At 36.2% G+C, this 26,137-nt stretch overlaps 1 long non-coding RNA gene across 1 annotated transcript in view; it reads left to right on the forward strand.

The window, feature by feature from the left end:
* Positions 1-2,979: 2,979 nt before the first annotated feature.
* Positions 2,980-26,137, forward strand: part of LOC137473343 (uncharacterized) — a 40,988-nt gene continuing 17,830 nt past the window's right edge. Inside the window, exon 1 of the long non-coding RNA XR_010998697.1 lies at positions 2,980-3,178. This is a non-coding gene — a long non-coding RNA (uncharacterized lncRNA). The remainder of the gene's footprint in view (positions 3,179-26,137) is intronic.

Genomic DNA, 26,137 nt, shown 5'->3' on the forward strand with positions numbered 1-26,137 from the left:
CAGAAACAATGTCTTTCTCTAGAAGTTTAATGTAATAGAGGCATAGAAAAGGATTCAGATCCTCTCCTAAATACCTGCTACATAATACAATTGCTGGAAATGGGAAATAGACTGAGAAAGGAACATTCTCTGACTCTATGAGAGACAATTTAGTGTGATCACGAGTTCTCTGTGTTCTCTTTTGAAATGGCTGTTTCATTGATGCACTCATAGCAAAACTGCTGTTCAACAACTCATGTCAGTGTGGGTGATGGCAAGCTGGGCAGCTCCTTAATTTGGAGCAATGTTTTAGATATTTACTTTGACTCATCTGGAGCTGGTGTACAGGCCTCAAGGATGGTTCACAATTCCAATTCCCAAGCACTGTGCTAACTTTCAAATCAGTAGGTGCCTGACTACTGACGTTCAGCCTGCTATGCTCTGACCGGCAAATGAGAGAAGTTGGCTCCAACCTTGAATCCTTTTGGTACTTCTGCAAGTAGCATTAGGCATCGTGTAACACCGAGGTAGCTAAAGGCAGTTGTGTAGATATGGGCCTTTGCTTCTTTTGGATGAATTCCTGAAGTGTAAAATACCAATAATAATAGAGGGCTCATTCTTAGTTTCATAAAGACGTAGTGAGAAAAATATGTTTAGTAAGTCTGTGGATATACTAAACATATTAGTGTCCTAATAAAATGTTACTGATTTTGCATCAGTGGTCTATTACATTATTTTCTTTCTTTGAATCTTAATTGCTTTATTTTTCAGGCTCACATGGATAAGACCATATTATGGTCTTAGTTTCTCAAATCAGATTGCATGCATTTTTGCTGACAGAACATGTTTGCAGACATGTAAGACACGTAGAAAAATAATAAATCTTAGAATTTTGGAAGAGAAGATTATCCATTAACTACAACTTTTTGTAGCCCTTCAAACAAAACTCAGAAACAACAAAATGCAGTGAAATATGAAGAGTAGTTTGCAGTAGCATTTGTAAGTGGTCATTGTTAACATGTCGGGAGTGTGTTTAGATTTCTGCTTTGATATTTTACTACATGGCACAAACCCCAGTTGGGTTTCCTTTTTTTTCCTGCTTATTACTCTCTGTCTTTAATTGGATATTGGTCTTATAGGGCATTGTTCTTGCTGCTTCCATCTTGCAGTATTTGAAACACAGCGTAGCCCTTTTTCCCTCACCTTGCATTCTATTTGTGAAATAAGCTACAGGAAGATGGTATGAGAGAGAATTTGCTAGGTAGAATTAGGAAAAAAAAACCCAGCTCTTATGGTTAGTTTGAGTTCTTCATGCATGACACACAGACACCTTTCTGCTAAATCAGACTTGACTGAACACTTGCAACAGGCTGTGAACGCTCTGATGTTTGACAGCTCCTGTTTCAGGTTTCCTTCATGAGAGCATGGTTCACTCTCAACTGATCCACCCCTGAAATTGAATCTTAAAGCTTTCTGCAAGTACTATGCTACACTCCCATCATGCAGAAGGGAAGCAGTCTGTTGCTCATTCTGACTGTGAAACGAGCCAGTGCTATGTGATTACCCTTCAGTTTGACTCTGGGAAGTAACTTGAACCTCATCAGATTGTGTGTTGTTTGGTTTCCCTGTATAGGTGCTTGCTCTTTTCACAGGCTTTCTGAAGTGTTGCTGTAATTGTTGATTTGTGTTGATTTTTCTTTTCACATAACACCATATGCTGCAGTTGAAAGATGCTTTCATAATTTGTTTTCACACAGACTGAGTCCTGAATCACACACACATTGTCTTGATGCAATTTCCTTTGACAGTCAAGAAAGCCTGCTCCAGTTGTGGACGCGTTAAAAGGCAGAAACCAGTAGTGAAAACCAGAAGACAAAAGCTATGTACCCTAAACAAAGGTGGAATAATATAACAAATGTGTAAATGAACTTTTGATAGTTTCCAATTTGTGTCAGTTCACAAAATGAAATAATAAAAGTTCACGCAAAAAGAGGAATTAAAAAATGCTTTAGGTTAAATGTTTCAATTTTCTAGGGAAAAGAAGTTATGTAGTTCTGTCAATGGGAGAAAATTATTGGTTCCATGAAAAAAACCCCAACAAACACCTAAACATAAAATGTTATCATAAATTTGGAGGAGGGTGAGTGTTTATAGATAATACGAAAAGTGATAGGTAAGTATTAGAAAAACAGTGTTTGTTCAAAGTTTTAAGTCAATTTCAATCAGTAGGATGTGATTTCTGTGTTTGACAGCTCACTTTGTGTCTGTCTCTGATGGAGATTTAGAGAAAAATGAAGGACATATCCAAGGCTAGGAACTGCCAAAGCTGGGACCTGAGGCTAGACTTATACCCATTCTGACAATACCTACATTCCTAGAGCTCTACTGCCTTCTACCATTCTCTCCATCATTGGTAGACACAAGCTATTTTCTTTAAGTCAAGTCAATACCTTGGCCATTATCAAAACAACTTGATAAGCTGGAAAGTAATTTTGCACTGCCTTTTCAAACATCAAGAGCTAAATTCAATAAAAACACCTCAGATCTTCTGGGAGAAGTGACAGTCTAATCATTAAGGAACATGTTCATTATGAAACCCCAGAATATATCTCACTGGGAGCAGGAGGAGATGTATTTGGTTATTGAGCTTTCTTTTCTTCACAAATTTTGTCAATACCTGTGTAGGAAGAATGAAAATGTTCATTATTGTGAAACTTACTTTGTAATCAGAATGTGCATGATAAGGATAAGAATATATTTTTGAGTGGAAATTATGCCATACCATATGATTGCACCAAATGCAGTGGTGATTTTTTTCTTCTTGGTGTTTTAGTTTCCCTAAATTCACAGAAAGTTCAATTGATTTTTATTGAGGTATGAATAAAAAGCATAATTAGTTTTTTTTCAGTTATTTATTATAATTACCATGCTTCTTTCTTTTGAGTAAGTCACGGTGAGGGAGGTAGAATTCTGTTCCACCTGGTTGCAACATTATTTTGTTAGAATAATGCCTGTACTCTTTACTTGTCAGAGTTGTTAAGCCATTATATTCCCCCCTGGAAGGGGTTTAAAGCTTGGACTCCACTTCCCAAAATTCTTGTTATCTGGTGATCTGATTCATCTTGTAGGAATGGGTGGTCTTTTAATCGCTGAAGCTCCATCTCATTCTTGTGTCCTTACTTTTGGAACAGCTGAAAAGGTCAGTGACAATCTGCTGCATGCATCTGTAGAGCATAGGACTGACCCTTTCTTGTTCCCCCTCTGAAGAGAGGCTTTTCTTGCATCTCGAGGGCAGTAAGGGAGAGAAGAGGCATTCTGTTTTGTGAAAACCTTTTCAACTCTTTTTTTCATTTTGATACAAGGTTAAACCTCCAGCTTCTGAAATTCTATGTTAAAAATGAAACTGCTGTCAGTGGCTTGGAATAGGTCACCAGATGGATTGTTTTGGAAATGCATGTCCTGAAGTGTTGGGAAGCTGAGGAGTTGGCAGAGCAATGGAGAAGGCAGGCTCTGAAGAGCACCAGAATTGCCCCTTTGCAGCAGCCTGCTGTGGGGAGGGAAGTGCATTCTTGGCATTTCCTGTTGTTTTATTAGAAAGATGGAGGGTGCTTGGTGTATGAGGGTCAAAGCAAAGGTGACTGAGGATTTTCTCTGGCCCCTCTTCCCTCCTCCACTCCCCTTGGACCCATAGGGAGTGAACACAGATGTCTCAGCTGAAAAGGAGTGGTGGTGAAAGATTACCAGCCATGATAGGGGAGGATGCCAGAGACCTGGGGTGAGCTACAGGATGTACTGGCCCCACAACTTTAAAGATTAAAAGCAGTCATATTGCATACAGGTTGCTCTACACCAGTGCACTTTTATCTCAGCCTAGTGACACTGTTTTCCCAGCTGCTGTTTCCTTCTTTTGTAGGCAATATTTATATGGAGAGTACTTTGCTTTTTATTAATTGCTTGTGATGCTGTCCTGGTATACTTTAAGGTACAGATAGTGGATGTCTATACTCACTGCTTTGTCCTTTTATTGAATTTTGTGAGGTTAATAATTTAGCAGGAGCAATATAGCTAGTCATGATGCTGTTATTTCTGTTCTTTCTGGTGTTTTCTGGAATAAGATAAAAGTTAGGACCTGGTATAAATTGTTTCCTAAAATAAGAAAAGCCTTTTTAGGCATAATGTCTGGCTAGCTGTTTAATTCTTAAAAATGTATATGATAAAAAATCTGTAGCATACATGCTCCCTAGCCTGTATCGTTATAGCTGATAAATTCAAGGCATCTAATCCAAAGTCATGCTCAGTTTATTCTTGACTTTTTCAGAAGAAATGTAAGCTTCTCACAAGATTAAACAACTGACTTTTAGCTCCCAGAGAAGAATGTTGTTGTACTCTTATATGAGAATTTCATATAATGAAAAGCAGAGCTTAATAACATACTAATGTCACAATAAGAAATTCTGATTAAAAATCTTAGAAGTTTAGCTGTAGGAAGTGTGGACAAAAGTTTAACTTCTTTCCTCATAGGACTTCTGATTTTTAATGATGCTGTATTTTTTACAGCAAATTCATAATCTCTTAGATAATGCATTCAGGGCTTTTCTAGTGCTTGATTTATCAAGGAGACTGGTACTGAATTATTTTGTATTTTAGTTCAAGTACCATGAGGGTAAAAGTGACAAGGCTTCTGTCATTGATTGACTACTGCCAAATCATATTTCATGACTGCTTACTTGTTTTGTTGTGTTTATTTATTTTTTTTTTCCCTGGAGCTTTTCTTTTCTTTCTCTCTTAATTTGTATATTTTGTAACTTTTAAGCAGCTCCTTCAGATGAAAGACACTACATTTCCTTCTGGGCTTCCTGTATGACCTCTGGCAGTCACTTAGATCTTCTGTTCCTTAATTACATGTAGAAAGGAGAGATAGTTACACCCGTTGGCAAATATATTTTAAGAATTATCCCTTTACAAATTAAAAAAAAATTAAAGGGTTGTTGAGGTAAGTCAGAAGGTTTCCAGCCTGATGATTAATGAAAAACAAAAACTGGTCCTGCTGGATTGTCAGCTGTACAACTTCACTTGTGGTTTACCAAGCTTCCCATTTTGAGCAGAAGGTCAAGAACAGATGAAACCATGAGTGGGTTTTGAATTATGTCTCTAACAGTCTCCTCAGCTTCTGCTGAAATGGATATGACGGATCTCTTCAGTAGTTCTCTCTATAGTATTTTTAAAATTTGTTACAAATAGGAGACATTGCTGTTTATTCACTTTACAGAAGCCAATCAGGAACCATAGTAAAGCAGTCTTATAATTTATTTTATATTGCATTTAAGTCAAAGAGTAATTCAGTTGGATGAATTTAAGTTACACTTCGAAGTCACAATCATATTTGAGACTCTAAGATGGTCTTGATTCGACTTTAATGCCTGAGTTACTGGCTGTATAAAAGTAGAAGAGAAGCTGAAAGCAATGATGAGTCTGTAACTTGCTATACAGTAACCTTTTGCCATTTATGTACCTAGGCAAAAACAAGACACAATTTGTGGTTCTAATATATTTCTGAGAAAGCAGAGAGCTGTTGACTCTGCAGAAATAAGAGGCTTTTAAACATTTAGTTAGTACAGCTGTCAACACATTGGCGAAATGTAAATGTGAATGATTGTTTTAATCCTGCTAAACATTTTCTTTAGCTGATCTCATGTATTTCATGCTAAAATTGATTTTAAGCATGAATATAAGAAATTAGCTTCTTCCAGATAACTGCAACCCATACTATCTATAGGCAAAAGCATATATGACAAGGGCTAGCAGTAACTGGGTTAAATATTGATTTTTGGCTCTTTCTTCTTTCCTAATAATTGATCAAGAAGACATGTGTGAAAAATTCTACTTCTGATTGTTATTATGAAGCACTTCTCTGGACAGAACAAGAAGAAAATACCGAAAAGGGTTTTTTTTTTTAATTTTCTTTTTTTTTTTATTTTTACAAGTAGTGTAGAACAGGTGCTGTCAGATAGCAACCCCACCTCACAGAGTATTGCCAAAAATAAAACATCTGGGGTAAAGGCAATAGTTTAGGTGACATTTCCAAAATAGGCATCTACTTTTTGAAACGCGAGGTTCAAGGAGCAGCTACAGCTTTCAAAACTTTTGAAAGCACTACATGACTAATATGTCTAATGTGTTCAGATATTTGAACTAAAATTTCTTCTCTTGCCCTTGCAGAGTAGATACTGCTAGTATTTAATTGGAAGTTCTTCCATTATTTTCCCAAGAATGTTTTTTATTTAAGCTAATCAATGATTCCATAAAGCCATTAGAGATGAGATAGCTTTGCTGTGGTCCTAGGACTATATTTGAGATGACTTCTGCAGGAGGTCCTGCTGACTATGCTTATCAGTTCAGTTGTATGTCTGCAAGTGATTTGGAAAGTGGAGACCCCTGTTGCTAGTGATCTAAGAGGTGAGGACAGACTTCAAACTCTGTCCATGTTTCCTAACATGTAATCTACCTTGTCTAGGAGAAATCTAGCTAGCACATTTGACAGCTAACTCAATACTCATGGTGTGCAGAGTTTGATAATCCTCTGGAAGTCGTTGAAAACATGTGAGTAGTAAGAGAAAAGCCTGCTTAAAGAAATTGTTAGTGTTTAAAGAGGTGAAGGTGATCTACTGGTGTTGTCTATTCTGCTTTCCAGAACACAGAGGGTGGCTTGTGATTTGATATGTTTCCAGAAGTGAACAGCTTCTTCCTTGTGCTCCTGAGTGCAGCTGTTGTTTTTTGGGTTTCAAGGAGAATTTGAAGAAAAGTGTGTGCTGTGTCTCAGTTGTCTAAGGTTCTGTACATGGCTATGGGGAGAGCTGATGAGAATTTCCACGGCAGTACACTATGGAGAAATCTGGAGTAAAAGACTCCAGCCTAAATATAACTGCATGTGATGACTGGGCTTAGGACAGATCTTCCTTTCATAAGGACTTGATCACTGTACATAGACTAAAAAAGGATATTGGGTGAATACTGTGGGCAGGATGACCTTTTGACTGGTCATGTTGATGGGACCCTTAATGCAGTAGCCACTTGGTTCTCTCTAAATCAGGCTCTGCACCCTAATCTGTCCAATTGCCTTTAGAGTTGCGTGAGTATTAACACAGCGTAACCTTTTTTCAGCTGTTACTTGTGCTTTTGAAAGAATTCCCTCCTAACCTCTTCTCTGTGGTATGTTAATCCTTTTGAATCCTGAGCAGCAGTTATGACACCTTGCCTCCTGCTGTGACACAGATTGGTTTCACACACAAATTAAGCAGGTTACACAGAGTGATGAATGCCATGTTTTAGTGCAAGACTCCTGCTATATTGTCAGACAGACAACAGTACAAAACAGTAGCTTATAAACTTCAAAAGAATTCTACCAAGTTAAGTAAAGTAATAGTAAGTGTAGCTTTCCTGAATAGTTTTCATTGAAATGTTGATAATCCTCTTGCCATGGTTGGATTTTATTTTGTGATGTCATTGTTCCATACTAATACTGAAACTACCACCTCACAGAATAGCAAGAAAATGTTTTTGTTTAGGTAAAGAAAAAATCTGTTTGTCATGTGTTAGGATGTTGATTTTGTATTCAGTGTATTAGAATATTTAAATATATGATAGTTCCTTTGCATTTTCTTATTGCTACTATATTACACCCTCTGAAACATTTATTTTCTCTTATTTTTAACCTGCACAAGCCTTTATAGGATTTTAGTTATACATTTTTGGAAAACAGCCTGAACTTTAACACTGAAACAAACATAGAGTTTCATGCAAACATACAATTGATAAATTTAAATTACTTTACTAGTGTGCATTTTATAATGCATCTGTGTTTGAAATCAGTATTTGAAGTTAATTTCATGTGAATTTAGACTTCTAAGCCCCTGTCAGCCACTATATTGTCATGGAGTTTTTTTCCTCATTAATATAGTTACTATTTTAACATTTGTTAAATTTTAATTAATATAAACTTCATTAAAATGCGAGTTTAAATTCCTTGGTGGTCACTGTGGTTGCCCTCTAGAAAAACAATTGAGCCTTTCCCTATCCTTCTCCTCCGAGTCCGAGTCCGAGGCTCTCCGAGTCCAACTATGTGGGCTCCAAATATTTGCTGTTTTGTCTTACTTTCTTGCTTTACATAGAGGTTATTTTTCATATCTATGTAGACTGAGAAGTTACGTCTATGATTGAGAGACTGTACTGCAGATTTGCCTGTTTGAGTTGTGCTTTGGTTTCCCTGGTGGAATAGAGTGTAGGAATTTAAATGTTTTCAGTTTTGAGTCCAGGCTTGCAAAATAATGAATCACTTTCCTTTTTTTAGTGATCTGATGATTTAGGGAGTAGAAAAGCATAGAAGTCCTAGCTGGTGATGTGTGACACACTTGCTTTGGGAAGTCTCTTTAAAAGGCTAAAACAAGAGCTGAGAAAAGTTTCTTTAAATGTTTATCTGTTCATACACCAAGTCCTCAGATCTCTTCCTTGTGAGCACTGGAATTTTTGCCTCTAGGAGATCAAAAGGCTGTGATATTTTTTAAAGCATTGCAATTGTCTTTGTGAGCAGAGCCTTTCCCTTTGCCACAGCCATGCTTGCCTTTTAATGCTCATTTAATTTGCAATTCAATGCCGACAGAATCAGATTTGATGTGAGCTGCTGGCTTTGCTCTGCTTTAGGGAGCACACATGTGCTTTGCCTGCTTTCCTGCTTGGAAAGGGTGACATGACCTTGAGAACTGAAGCATGCTAAGACACTTGCCAAGGAGTGAAGCAGGGCAGGCATGCCATTCAGCTATCCCTCTGGAGACAGCCACACTTGGGCTGTGTTACAGTCATTACAAAGGCTTAGCTGGGAAGTCTGTGGCTTTTAATGCCATTTCGTGGTAGTAAAACTTGTTGTCCCACCAGCTAAAAGAGTGGGTGTTTTAATAGAATAAGCATTTGATTAATGGAACAACGTGTACTGTACAGAAGAAATGATCATAAAAAGCTGCTTTTTAACAGTCTAAAGTACCTTTTGCAGCTTGGAACCTTTTATCACCTTGTAAATCGCCCCTTGAGATGAAGAGTTGAAGTTAGACGAGGCACACTTCCATTACCAACATATCCTCCTTCAGATATTATAGAGCTTGGGCTGCAGCTGCTTCAAAGCTGCCCTTCTCACCAACACATTTTTCCATCTTGCTTTCATTATGCCAAGGCGCATTCTGTGTTATTGCAGTGGCTTTGCTTTTAATAATCTTCTTGATGAAAACATTCAGACCTGAGGGAGGTCCACTATTTCTCCTTATCCTTCTCTTACAAGGTAGTGACCATTTTTTGCTACTTTTGTTCTGTTTTATAGATAATGTTCAAAGGTGCTAGTTAACAAGACTTAAACATACTCAGGAGGAGAGGAAAAGGTGTAATAAAGCCTACTTTAAAGCGAGTATAGGAGTGAGAATAAAGTTATGTCATTTTCATTATGGAGGATTGAAAACTTCTCATTGCTTTCAGTGGGAGTATAAGCAGGAAAATAAAAAACATGACCCTAACAGCAAACAGATGGCATTCCCTTTTCTGTGATTTTGTACACTTTTGAAGTTGTAGAGGAACCACATAAGCAGTCATGCTTTCAATTATTTTCCCCACTAACACAGGCAGACACAAAATTTATTTGTTTTTTCTTACTGATTATTCTTCCATTCCAGTCAGTGTGTCTGAGCTCTAAATCATATTATGTGAAAGAAAGGGAAATAAATTTCAGAAACTTCTTGCACTCAAAACCAAAGGAAATATTTACTAAATTTAAATTTTTAATTTGCTAGCCTCTCTCTTATTTTGCCCTTCTTAGGAATTAGAATGGAGGCTGCAATGATATGGCTTCAATTTAGTAGACATGAGAACCCAGAAACTCTATTTTTCCATAAGAGGCATCTCTCCACAGAATGAATGGAAGACCCTTTCAAGTTTCATTTTTTCCCTTTCTCCGTTGTCGCTGGGATATACAATGAACATCCAGATTTAATCGTTTTCTTTCACAACCATAGTAAGAAATCTGTTATCTCATGTTACAACTAAACTGAAAGCAAAACCTTATAAAGAATGAATATGATAAATCCCACAAAGACTAAAATGGAAACAACACAACGTCAAGGCAATCCAAATTAAAATAATATATTCCCAGTATGTCTTCAAAATAGCTATTGTGTTTCAGAGTAATGATAAGCTTAGAAACAAGAGTATTTTATGTTTCCCTGTATTTTTATGCTAGGGTCTCAAAGCACTTTACATCTGTAAATTGAGCAGTCTTATAGATGGGAATGGGGAGAAAATCAGCAGTTTGCATGTGGAGAAACAAAATTATGGAGGGGACAATATAATGTAACCCACAGTTAGGGGCAGAAGTAGGAAGACAAGATGATTTTTTTGATTTATTTATTTAGATTCTGTGAGCTTACGAGTCATCCCTTCTAAAATGTATTTTTGTGTAGTCAGAAACCGTTCTGCAACTACCAACACTGATACAAATCAATGGTCACAGGAGAGGAAATGAGATATTTCTCAAGCTAGATTTCCTACTCTGCTATTGATTTTCTATGTACCTGTATCTTAACATTGGTCTGTAGTTCACTTGTCCTTTGTAAACTCATGCACTGATATCCTTGAAAGAACTAGATAAGTGCAAACAGGTTTCTTTCTGTACTGAAGATGCCAGCTGATAGCTGCTATAATCTCTGTGTGCAGGTTCTTCTCCTTCATCAGGATCCAGAGGTGATGATTAAGAGCTGCATCCTGTAGTTTCAGAAACCAGTGGGAGATTTTTAGTAAAAAAAACCTAAAGTAGTAAGTAAGAAATCTGGGGTCTTTTTTTTTTTTCCAGACACTCTGGGTATGAAATAAGACACAGCTATGGATATACTGTACAGGGCTGTTTGTAAAATATATTACAGGAAGCCTCCTTGTGGCATACAGAGTGATCTGATTTATTTTTTCCTGGACACCAGGATGGTACTTCCTACAGGTAATAATCTGCATATACTGATGAATACGTTTACATTTTAGCTAGTTCCTATAGGCCTTGGCAATCTCAATCTTGTGCTAGGATGTCTTGTTCTGCGGAATTGTGCCTCTTCAAGTCATGAGACGTGAATGACTGTCTGAGATGTAGTCATCTACACTGTATGCCTTCAAAGTTAGGTTACTCCAGCCAGCTCTACTCCTGGATGGTGTAGCTTTCTTTTGAAAAAAATGTTTTATCTACACTTCTTGGCTAGAGTAGTCAGAATCCCTTTTTTTTGTCCTTAGCTGAGGTCCAAGGTCAAAATCTTTGATAAAACACGATAACAGAATATATCAATCATTGTTTCACACAGAATATGGAGAAAATTAGTTAAATCTGAACTGATGATTGTAGTCCCCATGCTTTATAGCATTTCTAATGCTGCATTTTCACCAAACAATGATTTAATAACTCTGGTTTTATTTTTTGGTCAGACTTTTGTGTGAAAGGCCACTGAAACCTCCCCTTTCTTTCCTCTTTTCTTGTTCTATTAATTTCCAGGATATTGCATCCTTGATCATAGAAATATTTTAAGAAAAACAATGTAGCAGAATTCCCTGGAGTGAGTCTTCAGTGAAACCTTCCTGTCCTAGTAAACTACAGTTCCTAATTGGAAATAAGGCAATCTGTTTCACTTTCATCAATTTTTCAGTCCAGCGTTTTTTACTCTGGTCTTTAAACATAGTGCACTCTCTGAACTTCCTGTTTTGATGAAGACAAACATTATTTCAGTGAAATGCTTCAATCATTTTCTGAAATGTATCCTTGTTCCTCAAGGTTCAAAAATAATTCCCCACATGCTTTTAGACATTCTAATGATCAGTTTGCAGTGTTAATGACGTTGGATTTAGAAATGGTCCAAAGAGACAAATATCATGTGTGAATGTAATAAGATTGGAATTTTGAAAGAGAATTTTAATTATTTTATTGTCTCCTAAGAGAACTGAGGAATAAAGTCTGTGTTAAAAAGGTTTTGCTAGAAAAAAAAACAGAATCAGAGTTAAGGATGACTAATGGATTTCCATTATGAAAATAATATCTAAGTTATAGCATTTCTTTTCAATATAGTGAGAATTACTTGGCTCTATCATGAGGTAAGTAACCTTAATACATTTTCTTTGTTGATTTAATATTCCTTTCATGAAGTACTGAGCATGCTAAGAACTTCTGAATTTCTCTATTTGAGCAACAGGAATTTAAAAAAGAGGTAAAGTAGAGGTATTTTTATTATGATGCTGTCCGGGTTTTCATAATTGCAGATAGAAAAATTAATATGAAAACATATGATAATTGTAATCTAAAAAATCAATTACCTGTCTAGCTATGAAAAAATTAATCTTGCACATCCAAAATAGCAAGTCCTTTTAGTCCTCAAATGAAAGTCTTCTTATTGAATTCAGTGGTCAATGGATCAGGCATTTCTTACATTTTCCCCGGCTTCTTTAAATATACAGCATGAATAATCTTTGCTGTTTGGAACTGAGGAGGAAAATATTGATCATATAACTTCAGGATGAACAAGAATAGAGAGGAACTTCCACAGTCACTGAGAGACTGATGGCCTTGACCTCTACAGGGTTTGCTGTATCCTGCTTGGGCTAGCTCATCCTTTTTGAAACAGGTCCTTATTTCTGATTGTTCTTATATGGTTCATTCTTTTTTGCCATTCTGTCATTTTTTTGGCCCTTTTCTTTTCATGTGAACTTCCCAGCATTGTTAGGTGAAAATTTTAAGGGAGTTGGGAGTTAATTCAGAGGGGTTTGAATGCCAAGCTGCTGTGCACATCTCATTTTGTGGTATGTATTCAGCAGGAAATTTACATATATTTAAGATGCATAAAATGATAGAATTCAAGTTTCTGTTTTTACTGCCTCATGAAATTTGAATGATTTTTAATAGAAATGTTCAGTAATTGATATGTAAAAGCAAAAATAATCCATATTTCAATGTTTGGCTAATGTATTTAAAAGCAAATTGTAGTAAACAACTGGCAGACGGTGAAGTAAGTGCTGTGATTTCTTTGGGTTCTCTGAGAACACGTATTTCCTTAGTAACTGCCAAATGTTCATTTCATGCCCTTCTCTAGATCCTATAAGGAAAAATGGTAAAACCAATTTAAAAATGTATATTGCATTTTGTTGACAGCTTGTAGAATAAGTTTCAAACTTACGGGATTCCAAATATTTTTAACATCTGTATAATAGAGAATTTGTAGTGGAAACAACCATGGTGCCAGAAATACTGCAATGATGATGCTGATAGGACTGTGACTAAATGAAAGATCTAAGATATTGCACTATACATTACCCTAAAAGTGTAGTGAACTTGTGACAAGCTTGTGTTTGAAATTCTGTTGTTGAATCAAGAAAATAATGGAATGTATATAAAGAGATATTTTTCCTCTTGATCTCCCAGTATTTTGGGATGTGCTTTTTTTTGCTAGGAATGATTGCCCTAGCTCCCTGAATGTCTACAGAAAACCAGACAGATGAGTATCCAGTAGCCTTAGACTTGCTGCCTTCTCATAAAGAAAGAAGTTGTCTCTGATAGATACACCCCTTCCAAGGCTGACTGTAGCAGATTTAATTTGATCTTTCAAGCACAGATTAAAAATAGTGTTCTTGTTTCAGTTAGAACATTACCACTTAAGCTTCAATACAAAAGGAGCTTTTTCATCATCCCAAAGCATGCACTCTCAAACATTTTAACTGACAGTGGTTTAGTATTTGCATCATCTTTCCCTGATTGTGCATTTTTCACCAGAGACAGATGATAAAAGTTTATGTGAGAGAAGATCTGCAGTAACATCAAGAAAAGGCTTCATATTCTGTATTACTGGGGACTGCAGAAGAAATTTGTGATGGCTAGAAATTGCATTAAAAATTTGGTGCATTTTCCATATGTGAGCATTTCTGAATATTTAGCTGATACTGCTGTTTTGCAAGGAGGCAAACAGCATCTGTCTTGTTTTAACATTAGAACCAAGGTTGTAGAGAGTTGTAAAGGATTATTCCAGTATTCTTGAACCAAGGAATATTATTTTTGCATGGATTAATTGTAGAATTAAAAATTCATCCTGTCGGTAAGTAGAAGTACACACATGTAAGATCAGTTATTTGAAAGAAAATAAGGTATCTAAGGCCAAGCCCTAAATTTATTTGCACCTGAGATAGATTTGCTAACATCCACTTTCGTATATTTTACGTCATGTTTTAATTTGATTAAAGTGGAACAGACTTCCCAGGTAAGTGGATGAATCACCGTCCCTGAAAGTATTTAAAAGCATGGTTTAGTGGTGAACTTGGCAGTGTTAGGTTTGTGGTTGGACTCAGTGATCTCAAGGTTCTTTTCCAACCTAAATTATTCTGTAAACATGGTTTGGGGCTTGAGGACCTGCCATAACATCTTTGCTTTGATGGTGGGTTCATACTGTTCTGTACTGCCCAAGGAGGCCACTGTGTTCTGTTGTCACGCACACTGTAATGCAGACTGATCAAATTGTGTTGATGTTCTGAGCATTTGGCAGAATGTTGTAAAACTTAAAGCGTGTTCAGTTATCTTCATTGTTATTCCTCTCCCTTTTCTGTGGGATCAGCTAGATGGGTGAGAAATGCATGGAAGTGGTCAGTCTAAATGAGTGGACTGGCTAAGGCTTGCATGTTGCAGAGCACTGCTGTATTTCACATAATTTGTCAGGAATTAAAATTCCAATATCTCATATTTGTGGAAAATACTGTACTGAGAGCTAAAACAGCACTTAATAAAGGCTGTTTTCAGAAAATGAAATGTTAATAATTCCCCCCTGTCTAATTGTAATCAGTCCTTTTATCTGTGGCTTTAATGTCTAGTCCCATTAATAAAAAATGGTCTATATTAGAACCATCAAATCTGTCATCATCATCATCATCATCATCAGCCTGATTCTATGATTGAATTTTCAGGTCTGCAGAGAACTTTGTATGCACAAATGTGTTCTTGTGATCTCTTAGCTTTTAAACCCTTGATCCCAAATCCATTGTATATGATGAAAGAGCCCTCCCAGCCTTCTGCAGAGACTGAAGAGAGCATTCAGTGTGTTCCTTATAATCTCTGTTCCTGGCAGAGGTGCCTGTGACAATGGATCCCTGTAAAGATATTTTTTTCTGCCTGGACAGGAGGTTTTCTGTACACAAACACACACTGTGTGCCCATAGTTCTGTCCAGAGTACTACTCCATGTGACTGGAATGGTCTACAGCAACAAGTAGAACAATGCAATAGGAGCAGCTCTATAGAGCAGAGTAATTAATCTTGAGGATCTGGCATTCATGCTACACACATTTTGAAAGTTTTGGATTGAATTAACTTAGGCCTGTTCCATACATGAGAGTGCATTAGGTTTTCTCCCAGTCTTCTGTCTCCTCATTTAGTTCAAGTGGAAGGGATCCAGGTGCTCTCTGAGATCATTCTCTTGTACAAACTGGGGGAGGATACATGGAGAGAGAGGCAGATACAAGTGAAAAGCACGTTCCCAATACCAAAACACTTGTATTCAGTGTTGGCTTGATTTGAGCTATTTCTTGACTGAAGAAGTAAAGCCTCAAGACCAAAATAATTGATAAAAAAGGCAGATTTAAAAATGGCCATTTGATTTTCAGATTATGAAATTTTACTCAGAATTACCAGACAATTGTTCTGTAATAGTTTCAGATTCTCTTCTATTAGTGTAGAGTATTTTTATTATAGGTGCTGGCAACATGTGTTGTGGGTCTATGTATTCACATTTAATGGAGAAATCTAGGGATGATGCCAGATGGGAGTGCTCTTTAAGTCATGTGAGCAGTAAAATCTGTTAATGAAGGAACTGAGTTTATGTGGATATTGAGAAGTATTTCTTTTACTGAGATGAAGTTAGTGTCTGTAGTGTGAAGAAGTAGGCTGAGGAATACTCAGTACAAAACTTTATTATGATAGTATTGGTAATACTGTTTAACTTTCTTCCTGACCTAAAAATGATAATCCCATTTCTCTGCTTCAGTCTAATCTGACAATAGTGGAGGTATTTCAAACATTCTAAGTCCCTATAAGTTTGTGAAAATGTGATTTTGGGTAGAAGAAGTACCAGCTGTCTGAGCTGGGGAAAGGCTGCAACTGAGCCCTCACTGGACAACCCCGAATCCACACTGGAGGAAACCAGGAACCTAGGACTTAATTAGGTACAGGAATAGCCACCCAAACATAACAAAATGCTCATTGGTTGTCTTGTTAAGCATGAAAATTTATTTTACATTAAGGTTTTTCTTTTCATCTTTAACTGTGAAAAACTAAAATTAGGAAGCGGAAATTGAGGGTTTGTATTATCAGGTATCAGTAGGTTATCTCTTCTCAAAAGCAAGATTGTTGCATTTTACTGTTCTATAACTTCTAGTGTGTTTGTTTTTGGTGATTCACTGAAGCACATAAGCAAGAGAAAGATGATGTAGTTCCTGAAGCCATGTGTAAAGAGCAGTAACAGAAATCAGGAACTGCAGTGACACTGTAACTGAAATCTGAAGTTGCTGAGAGATGCTGGTTGATGCTATTGCAGGCTTGCTGTTTTATCTACACATAGCATCAATGTTCATTTGAAAAGAGGTGTTTAGTGTCATCAGCACTCACTTGACAAACTCTCTTCTTCATGAATCTCAGTTTTAGGAACAGCAGGTTAAATGCTCACATTTATACAAGTAAATGGATAGTACCAGTCTTCTAGAACTTGTGCAGTTGGAAGATGTTTTTTATTTAATTTAATTGGGAAATATCTTATTCAGACATCTTTATCTAATTTTCCTGACAATTGTTGGCTGCTTTCCCTTACTCGTGAAAGTACAAATTCACCGAAAAATTGGGGCACAGAAATAATGAGAATGATTTCCGGTTGAAATGACATTGTATGTGCAGCTTGATTTATTAAATGCTCTGAAATGTTGATTTAAAAAGCTGAAAAGAAAATCTCCTGAAATAAATTATCTCCTTACAATATATCATTAAAAGTCTCTGCCCAGCTGGGGAAACTACATTTCTAACAACGCAAGGTTGCCTTCCTAAACACATACCTGTGTATTTTCTATCTCAGTACTGGAACAGATAAAGAGCATTTATTTAATTTTGCTTTTCAGCATCAACCCTCAAGATCTCAACTTTCCCACTCATTTTTAGAAGTTACCATCTGTAAGGGAATTAATTTTTAAGTCTTGTAATTTTATAATTTCTCAACTACGAGGTGGTTAATATTGCAGGTTTTTTTTTTTTTTTTAATTTGCTTTCTCTCATTAAAATATGGTTCCTCATTTGAGTACTGGTTTGAAAAAAAAAAAATCCTGCCCAGGTCTTTCTCATATAAATATGAGAAAATTGTTACAGTGCCTAATGCTTGGAATTGGCATTAGTTTCGACTGGTTTGGACTGTGTGTCATAAATCTCTCAATGATAACAAACCATCTAGGGGTCCTGATTCTCATGCACCTAATTCTAGTTTTGTACCATCTCCCTGACTGGAGTAGAATAACTTCTGATTTATAGATACCAGATTTATGGCTTCTGTGGATTATCTCAGTTTATTAAAATTATCTCAATAAATTAAAATAAAATTAATCAACACTAGTTTGGAAATGTTTTATCAGAATACTACACGCACAGTATTTTTCTATATAATAAACAGATACTCTGTGGACATTAAAAATTTATTCTGATACAGTGTGTGCATACGAGGACATGCAGCTCAGCTGACTTAGTCTTATGTTAATGGTAATGAACAAAATTTATCCCATTATTAACAGTTTTCAAGGTTTTATGTATTTAAGCAAATCTCGAGAAGCTAGTGATGCCATTTTTTATTAAGGACTTATTTTATAAAGTATCCCATTATCCTTTCAGTAGTTGTAGGCAACAGTCATCATCTTCACTTAGAAAACGGATGAAGATATTACAATTTCCTGAGGAGCAGAGAAGTATCTTCCTTATAAGAAGTCCCTTCTTGATTAAATAATATGAGATGTTGCTGAATGTTCTTATTTGTAGGCTCAGTAGGTTTAAAAGTGAAATGTTCTTTAAGGATTGTCCATTGTTTGTAAACATCAATCCAATCCATACATACTAAGGAAAAAAACTAAGGGCTGGGTTATATGGAGTGTCATAAAAATTTAACTTTCCAAACCACTGCCTTGGGTGATAAGATGATGCACAGCACTGGGTGTAATGGTGTCTCCCTAGTTAACAGCAGAAACATATGGTTTATATATACGAAATCACAACAACAGAAGGATAAACTAAGAATGATGAGTAATATTTGCTCTCCAATGACAGTCATGGCATAGAGTGCTAAATGTACTTAGGAAAATCCAACTGTCTAAATTCCAGTTGCTACATTCTGTAAAATCCTCACTGAAACAGTTATTGAGTTGAAGAGAGAGAATGACAGAAAGAGATGAGATTTAGAATAACTAAAACTTGATAGACTTGAGAGATTTCTTTTTATGTTTAATCCACAGAAATATAGATTGAAGTATTTTCTTTGTATAAATATAAAGAAATATAAAGTATTTTCGTCCAGTTTTAAAAAACCTTGTAGTGCCTGTATAAAGATAATTATGGTCAGTTCATGTTTTATTCTGTGTTGTGGTTTGTAATTTACTGGGAGTGGTGGGACTTTGGTTAAGAAACATGTCTACAGACTGGATATTTCCAGATCTGATGTTGCTTCATTGTCTCAGATCTTTCTATGCCTTATTTCTTCCTAAATCTGTGGGAAAAAAAATTCAAAGTTTTGAGAATGCTAAAAAGTGATACATATTATATGCAGTAAATACTGCAGTCCTGTGTCAGATGCTGCTGTCCTTACACCTATTGAATAACCAAGATTTGGAACAGTCATAGGCAGATTTTGAGCAATGTAACAAGACTTTTTTTCACTATATAACGTGTATTAAACTAACAACGTCCCACAGTGCTCAGTAGTTGACCTATTATTTTATTTTGTTTAAATCAAAGGTTCAAACCAGCAAGGCTGTTTTGCTCATAAATTTTGTGTAATTTAAATACGGGTTTTTTGTAATTCCATTGAGGTTATTAATTCTGTATGCATGAATAAAACTTCCAGACAGCAAAGTATTAGTGATTAAAATACAAATGTTATACTCTAAAATCTTCATGATGATGACTTTTTCCTTAGTTGAAGAGGAAGAAGGCTAGAGATAAGATTTAAAATAGTTAACACTTGGAAGACAGACATCCGTGATTTCTAATCTCCAGATATGAATTCAGATACAAGTTTTTTTTTTTTTTTTTACCTGCAAGTGTAAAGGACAGATAAGCATGTTTTTATCAGTGAATTTTGCTTAATTGCTTTCTGATGGTATCTAATACTAATGCTTAAATGATTCTGTTTCTATTAAAAGGTAGGTTGTAATCTCAGGTCTTCTACTTCCAACTTTGAAAAGGACACATTAGAATTTTTATTTCATTTTAATCTTTGAAATCTGTGTTGTAGTAAATGAAGTTCAGAATGAAATGTGGTGAATGTAGTTTTGAAGTGTTTTGGTGGTTTTTTTGGTTTGGTGTTTTTTTTTTTTTTTTTTTAATATTTAAAGAGGAAGAGGGCTATAATCCTTTCTGCTATGTATTTATTTAGGAATTTCAATTTTTCTTTTCAAAAAATATTTACTGGTGCTAATTACTATTGTTCTAACTATACGTTAGCAGAAATGAAAGAGTTTTGCCATGCTTATGATAATCCAGAATAAAAATTATTACTAAATGGGCAGGATGCTTGCAGAGAATATGAGAACAAGTTTGAGTCCTCACCTTGTCTATGCTAGATCAGTGAAGAATCCCATTCTTTGTATTTTGGGTGAATGTCTGGAATTTCTAATTTGCATCTATGATGTGGTCACTGATGTTCTCTGGTGAAAATGCAAATCACCTACTTTTAGTGCAAAAGGAGAGTGGAAAAATCTTGGAGGTCTCAGAAAGCTCCCAGAAGGCTTCCAGGCCTCCTGAGCATACAGAGAAGCTCATGGCATGGTTAATACCATCCTAATGACTGATCAGCCCGTGGAGCCTATTCCTACCGTCTTTACTGCTGTTGTGAACAGTCAGAAGTAAAAGGACAAGAGAGGAAGAATGCTTATGACACTGCAGAAACTCAAAGGGATGTTGAAATATTTGCTTTTCTCCTGTCTGCTAAAGCAGAAAGACAAAACATTTGTGAAGGCAGTTTATCCCAGTCATTTATTAATCAAGGAGTGGGGAGATCTTTTTTGCTCACTTGTATTTTTTAAGGTTGAAACATGCTCTGTATATCTAGCAGACCCCAGAATAGTGGGTTTTAATTAAAAGATTCTGGAACTTTATAAGCAAAGTTAACCTATTTCTTTGTGGTGCAGTGATTCAGTTAGAAAAGCTAGGACTGGAAATGATGAACAAGTAGTTAAAATAACTGCACAATACAAAGAAATATCTCCATCATTGTTACTCTATCATAAAGAAAAAATAATTGGATTAAAATCTCAGCTATTGCATTTAGGAAATAATCTTACAACAAAAGAGGAGGAAACAGTAAAGAGTTTGTGATGCAGATCCAATTTACTACACAGTTCCTGGAAAACAGATTAGGGTTTTCTGAAATTTATATTGAGGCACTTTTTTCCAAGCCCAGAATACAGTGTAGCATGAGTACAATGCTAACTAACATCCTGGGCATTATAAAATTTGGAATCTGCTCGCCACTGCATAATTTCACACAGCAAAAGGGAATCAAGAGGGATTAATTCAGTCTCTTAAACTTAAAAGGTTGTTCTAAAGGTCCTGTGTCAGCCAGACTTGTTCCTTACCTATGGGAGATGGCTACAAGAAAAACCACCTGGCTACCTTCCTTTCACAGGCCTGTGGACTTTTTGATGTTGCACCAATATGTCCCCATAAAATAGCATGTGTTAAGCAAACAAAATCAAATGTATCAGGATCTGCTATCCTTTTCTTTAGGTTATTCATGAGAAACCATGGTAAAAAACCCCAAGTTAACCAGCCCTTCCATTCTTTGAAGTTTGCTGCTAGCAGGGCTTGCCTTGTCTGGTTTCTAACATGAACCAGCAATCTCACACTTACTGTTATTTCATCTACTTAAAACCAGCTGCCACAGACTAAAATGAGCTCCATGTAGATAAAAAGGTGTCCAGATTGGCAGAACCCTTACCCTCAGGTTACTTTACTTCTCAGGCAGAATCCTGAGGCACAGAGTAACCTGAAAACACTTTTCACTGAAATAGTATGTATTTTGCTAAAGCAAAAGGTTTGTAGGCCATTATAAGCATTATTTCTACTGCTTAGCTGTGAGATCTACACAAGTACTCCCAACAATCTGCAGTTTTGTTATGCTTTTGGAAATAAGCAATTCTTTAGCTGGTTGTCCTGGCAAGTAACCACTAAATTCTACCTGAGAGTAGGAAAATTAACTCATTTTATATGCGTGTAATATTCAGGAGGTCTACTTTTACCAAATAGCTTTATGTAAAATCCCTTTTTCCCCCCCAGTATCCATGACAAAGGCAATAAATATTGAAGTCTGTTCTTCATCAATTTTACAGTAAACTCATCACCATATAATTGACTATGCACTCAGCTAGCTAATCAGTGTATCAGAAAATTAATTCAGGCAGAGCACCAATCCAACAGACCTTGCCTTTTGCATATGCATTCGGTCTGATTATTGAATTTGCAGAAATAACTGAGTTACTATCTTCATGTGAATAGCAGGAACTCACAGAACATGAATATTGCTATTTATATATCTATATATATTAGAATTGCTATATATTGTGTGTCATCTCAATTCTACTTGAAAAAATGGTTGCATGGTATCAGACAACTTACACTGTTATGCAGAAAATCAAATTAATACAGGAAACTGGTGTGCCTTAGAGCTGCTGAGTTATTTCAGTTGTCCTCTGTTAATTTGGAACTTCACATATCTTTTGCACTTGATTTTTATATCACTGCAATACAATGACCTCCCAAGCGAGATCTAGCCTGGCTGCCATCTGCATAGCAAACATGCTAATAATGCACATTTTCCTCTACAGAGAACACAAAGTAGGTGAGTATTATTCTAACTTTACTGAAGAAAGCCTGAAGTGTTTCATAGTTCGTGGTTTCTCTGGAAATCTCTTACACAGCTAGAAAGGGAAATCTGGATTTTCTCAGTCATTGCTCCATTCTTTATTGACAGAGAATGCTTTTTTTGCAGACCATTCTGAGTGATGCTCTTCCCTTGTCACTGTCACTGAAAATCTCCAGCTTTGCTTTCTTGGCTCTAGTAGCAGTGGAGCAAATTGACTGTTTGAAGTCTGTGACAGCAAACTGGGAAGCAGAAGATTCTCTCTCTCTCTGAAGGTAAAGGTGCATGTCTTGGGCCATGAGAAAAGCCATACAAATGAGTCTCCGTTGGTTATTGGTCCTTGTCTTTTATGAACAAGATTGAAATATTGCTCTTCTGTTTCCTTGATTGTGTTTCCCCCAAACTTACAAGAATCTGTCTATCCTTCTTTGGTCTTCAGCTTTGAAAGGAGGACTTGCTTATCAGTGGTAGCAACAAAAAAACCCAGAAGCTTCTCCAAGAGTCCTGAAATAAGACATAACTATTTCCACTGAAAGTAATATTTTGCATTTCACTTCAGACATTTTAATGCAAAGTGTTATTATATGTTCTCCAGCATTTCTGATTCTGTTCCTGTTTGCCTGGATGATGGGACCCTAAAGTAAATAAGTTAATTGCAAGGGTATATGAAGAACTATTACCTGGGGAAAGGATTATACATTTATTAATAATAATTGGTCATTTTTCTACAGTTTCTCTTAACTTGAACTAATAAAAAGCTTGACTAAAAGTAGTACAGTACCAAAAGGAGGTCAAAATTACTCCTCCAGGAAAATAGTTTCTTTGTTTTTAGTTAGACATAGTTTAAATGCTAATAGTGTCAATTCATTTGATTTACTTTATGCAGTTGGCAGCTAAACAACTTCAGAGGCTCCAAACTTCAATTCTCTGCAGACAGACAAGTGGCCTAGAGACCATCTTCAGTGTGATTAAAAAGGCATTTTAATTCCTAAAGCAGTTGGGTAGAAATAACTATAAAGTAATAAAAATATTTTTAACAGGTGGTGAACACAGGCTTGTTGAAAAGGTATGTTTTAAGGGTAGTGGGGTTGCAGTTTTTTTTGGGTACATTCATTTCCTAGTGTGGACTGCAGATAAAAAACAGTTCTCTTGATGATTTCAAATAAACCATATTCCATTAAGAAGCATTGTTTTTGCTGTGTGTTGTGACAGTTCTTTTACAATGTTTTCTTTTACACCCTTAAGCATTGTCACTCGATTCCTATAATGTTAATTACCTCTGAAAGTTCCCTCTAGCCCAACTTAGAGAATATGAGTAATTGTAAATGCATCAAAATTACTTCCATCTTCTGTGCATTTATTAAAAACAAATAAACTTGATCCAGGAATTAAGCAACAATGAAGTATATAATACTGAAGCTAAAAAGCTTCTTTTTTCTTGGTTTAATTGTGTATGTTTTACTCACAGTGAAACATTTTTTACAGCAACAGTAGTGTCATACATATGGGACTAATGATGTTGTCTCTTGAGAGAATATAGTAGCTTAGACTGAAGGAGTTTCTTTTCCTCCTAAATATGGTGTTTTGCTTTATACAGGAATTCAGGTCAGCCCTATGATTGTATAGTGCAGGAGTGCAGACGTCCTTCCTGTGATTCCCTAAACTGTGTGTCTGTGTAACTGATGGATTTGTGTATAAAAGATGTTATTATGAACTCACTGAAATCAGTGAGCCTACATGTGAAGTCAGCCTTTCTCAATAAGTTGCCAAATGGTCCATGGACATTAGATCCTGTCTTTTGGATATAAACACTAGAAGAGCTCTTCGGGCTTTCTACATTTCAAGTCTTTCAAGACATTGTCCATTTCTTTGTATGTAATATAGGACCCTCTGTGCACACGACTGAACTGTCTAATGTGGCTCCTGTGGATGCTTCCATGAATATTTTTCTTCAGTGATGTGAGTTCCTGAGAAAAATCCTTTGTCCTTCCTTTCTGCAGGATTTCCCTTAGCTGGTTCTCCTCACTTTGCTGCTGGCTCCAGGGTCCTCCCTGTCTCTCCCCCCTGCCTCTGCCATTATGCCTTGGAGTCATGTGTGATTTCCTTTCCACTTGACAGCAATTGATCTGCACTCTCCTTTCCTTTGAGGAAGTTTTGCCCTCATGAAGATTTAAGGATATAAAATAATGACTTATTGCATAATAGTTTATCTTGCAGTTGTTAATACTGCTTTTATTAGAACTTCTCTCAGAGCAGAGAATCTTTCCTGCTCAGGACACAATGTGCTGTTTAAAGGATGGACATAGTATGCACAAGGATCAAGTTTGTTTTGCCTTGCTTAATGTCAATATTTGATTAGCATTTGGCAAAACAAATATATGTAAATTAAACATCTGACTTTATTTTCAAGATCATAGTACCTCTGACTTCAGACTTTCACAAAACCTCTCAATGGGACTGAAGTAGACATACTCCTACTGTAAAAGTTGGGTCTGCAGAATTTAACAGTTTTGATAAAGATTTTAAGGAACCAGAATTTTTCTCTATATATACGAGGGAAGAGTAGGAAAGAATTTTTTAAAAATCATTAGAGTAGGGGAACGGCAAGGGGAAGGAAGCATAAAGCTATTCTTCCAGTATTTTAAAATTTGTTATTTATATCATAGAAGTGTTTTGAGTTCCATCAGGCCAGATTTTTCTGTTATTTAGACAAAGAAAGTTGGTATGAAGTACAGCGCCTCGACTCTGATTCATGGGAATGCATCTTTATATAAAAAAGTGTGGGTCAGGTATTGCTGTTATATTTTTTAATATAGTGATATGAGAAGGTGGTTAGTGTACTGTTCTTCTCCCTTGCTGAATTCAGAAGCTTAAATAGTCCTCCTCTAATTGGTTTACTGGTGAGGTCTCCGAGGATCCTGAGATATTTGCCTATGTCACATGGCACTGAGAAAGATGCAAAAGGATTAAACACTTGTCTTGTTTCCAAGCTCTGACATTAATGGTCCCTATTCAAATAAGTTATGGAATGAAAATGTTCTGCTTGATAGGCAATTACAGAGAGCAAAAATTAGATCACTTCTTGAAATTGCTGTAAATTACACTGGGTACAGAGTAGATGGTATATAGGGTGCTCAATGCTATTTGAGGTTAAATTTCCATTCCACTGAACGCCATTCCATTCCTGTACATGCCTCTTATAATGGATTGACATGAGAGAGATGTGTGTAAATTGTGCTTTCCAAAAGACATGTGAGATTTGGACTAACTTTGGGCCGGTCCTTGCCCCTTTTAATGTGTTGTCTTTTAGGCATACAACAGCCTCAAACATTCTTGCAATGGAAGATTGCATGCAGAGTAATAGAAACTCATCCCATTTATTTCCATTTTTATCTCTCAGCACCATTTCCCGTGATTCTCTACTGCCTACAAGATACCGCTTTCTGTAATAATAATTTTGCAGCTTCCGCTAGCAGACACATATGCTATTGCTTCCAGTCTCTCATCTTAAAATCACTGACTGACAGGTCTGACAGAAACAAATAGCAGGTGCGTTGATAGATATTGTGTTTGTATTTGCTTTTAAGTGCCTTACCCCCCCACCCTTTCTCTTCATACTTTTTTTTTTTTCTGGTTCAGCACCTTTTTCTATATAATATAATAATTCCAGTTTGCTTGGTATGTAATCATGGGTCACTATACTAATATTATCACAGCTGTGGGTATGTCATGTCATTTCCTTTGGAATATCATGTGCTTTTGCTTTTTAAAAATATACCTCTGTATCACATTCCTTCAAATCCTTTACAAAAGAATGTTTTCCAGTTTTCTTTCCTTACAGTATGGCAAGATAGACCAACAGCATGCCAAATGGCTTCTAGATCTCTTATTTTAATTCACTTGTCAATAAATGCATGTTTGTAGATGCCAGTAGATACCATCTGTGCCCTGGTTGAAATACTACAA

Source organism: Anomalospiza imberbis, chromosome 4 (assembly GCF_031753505.1).
Source record: "Anomalospiza imberbis isolate Cuckoo-Finch-1a 21T00152 chromosome 4, ASM3175350v1, whole genome shotgun sequence".
Classification (NCBI taxonomy): domain Eukaryota; kingdom Metazoa; phylum Chordata; class Aves; order Passeriformes; family Viduidae; genus Anomalospiza; species Anomalospiza imberbis.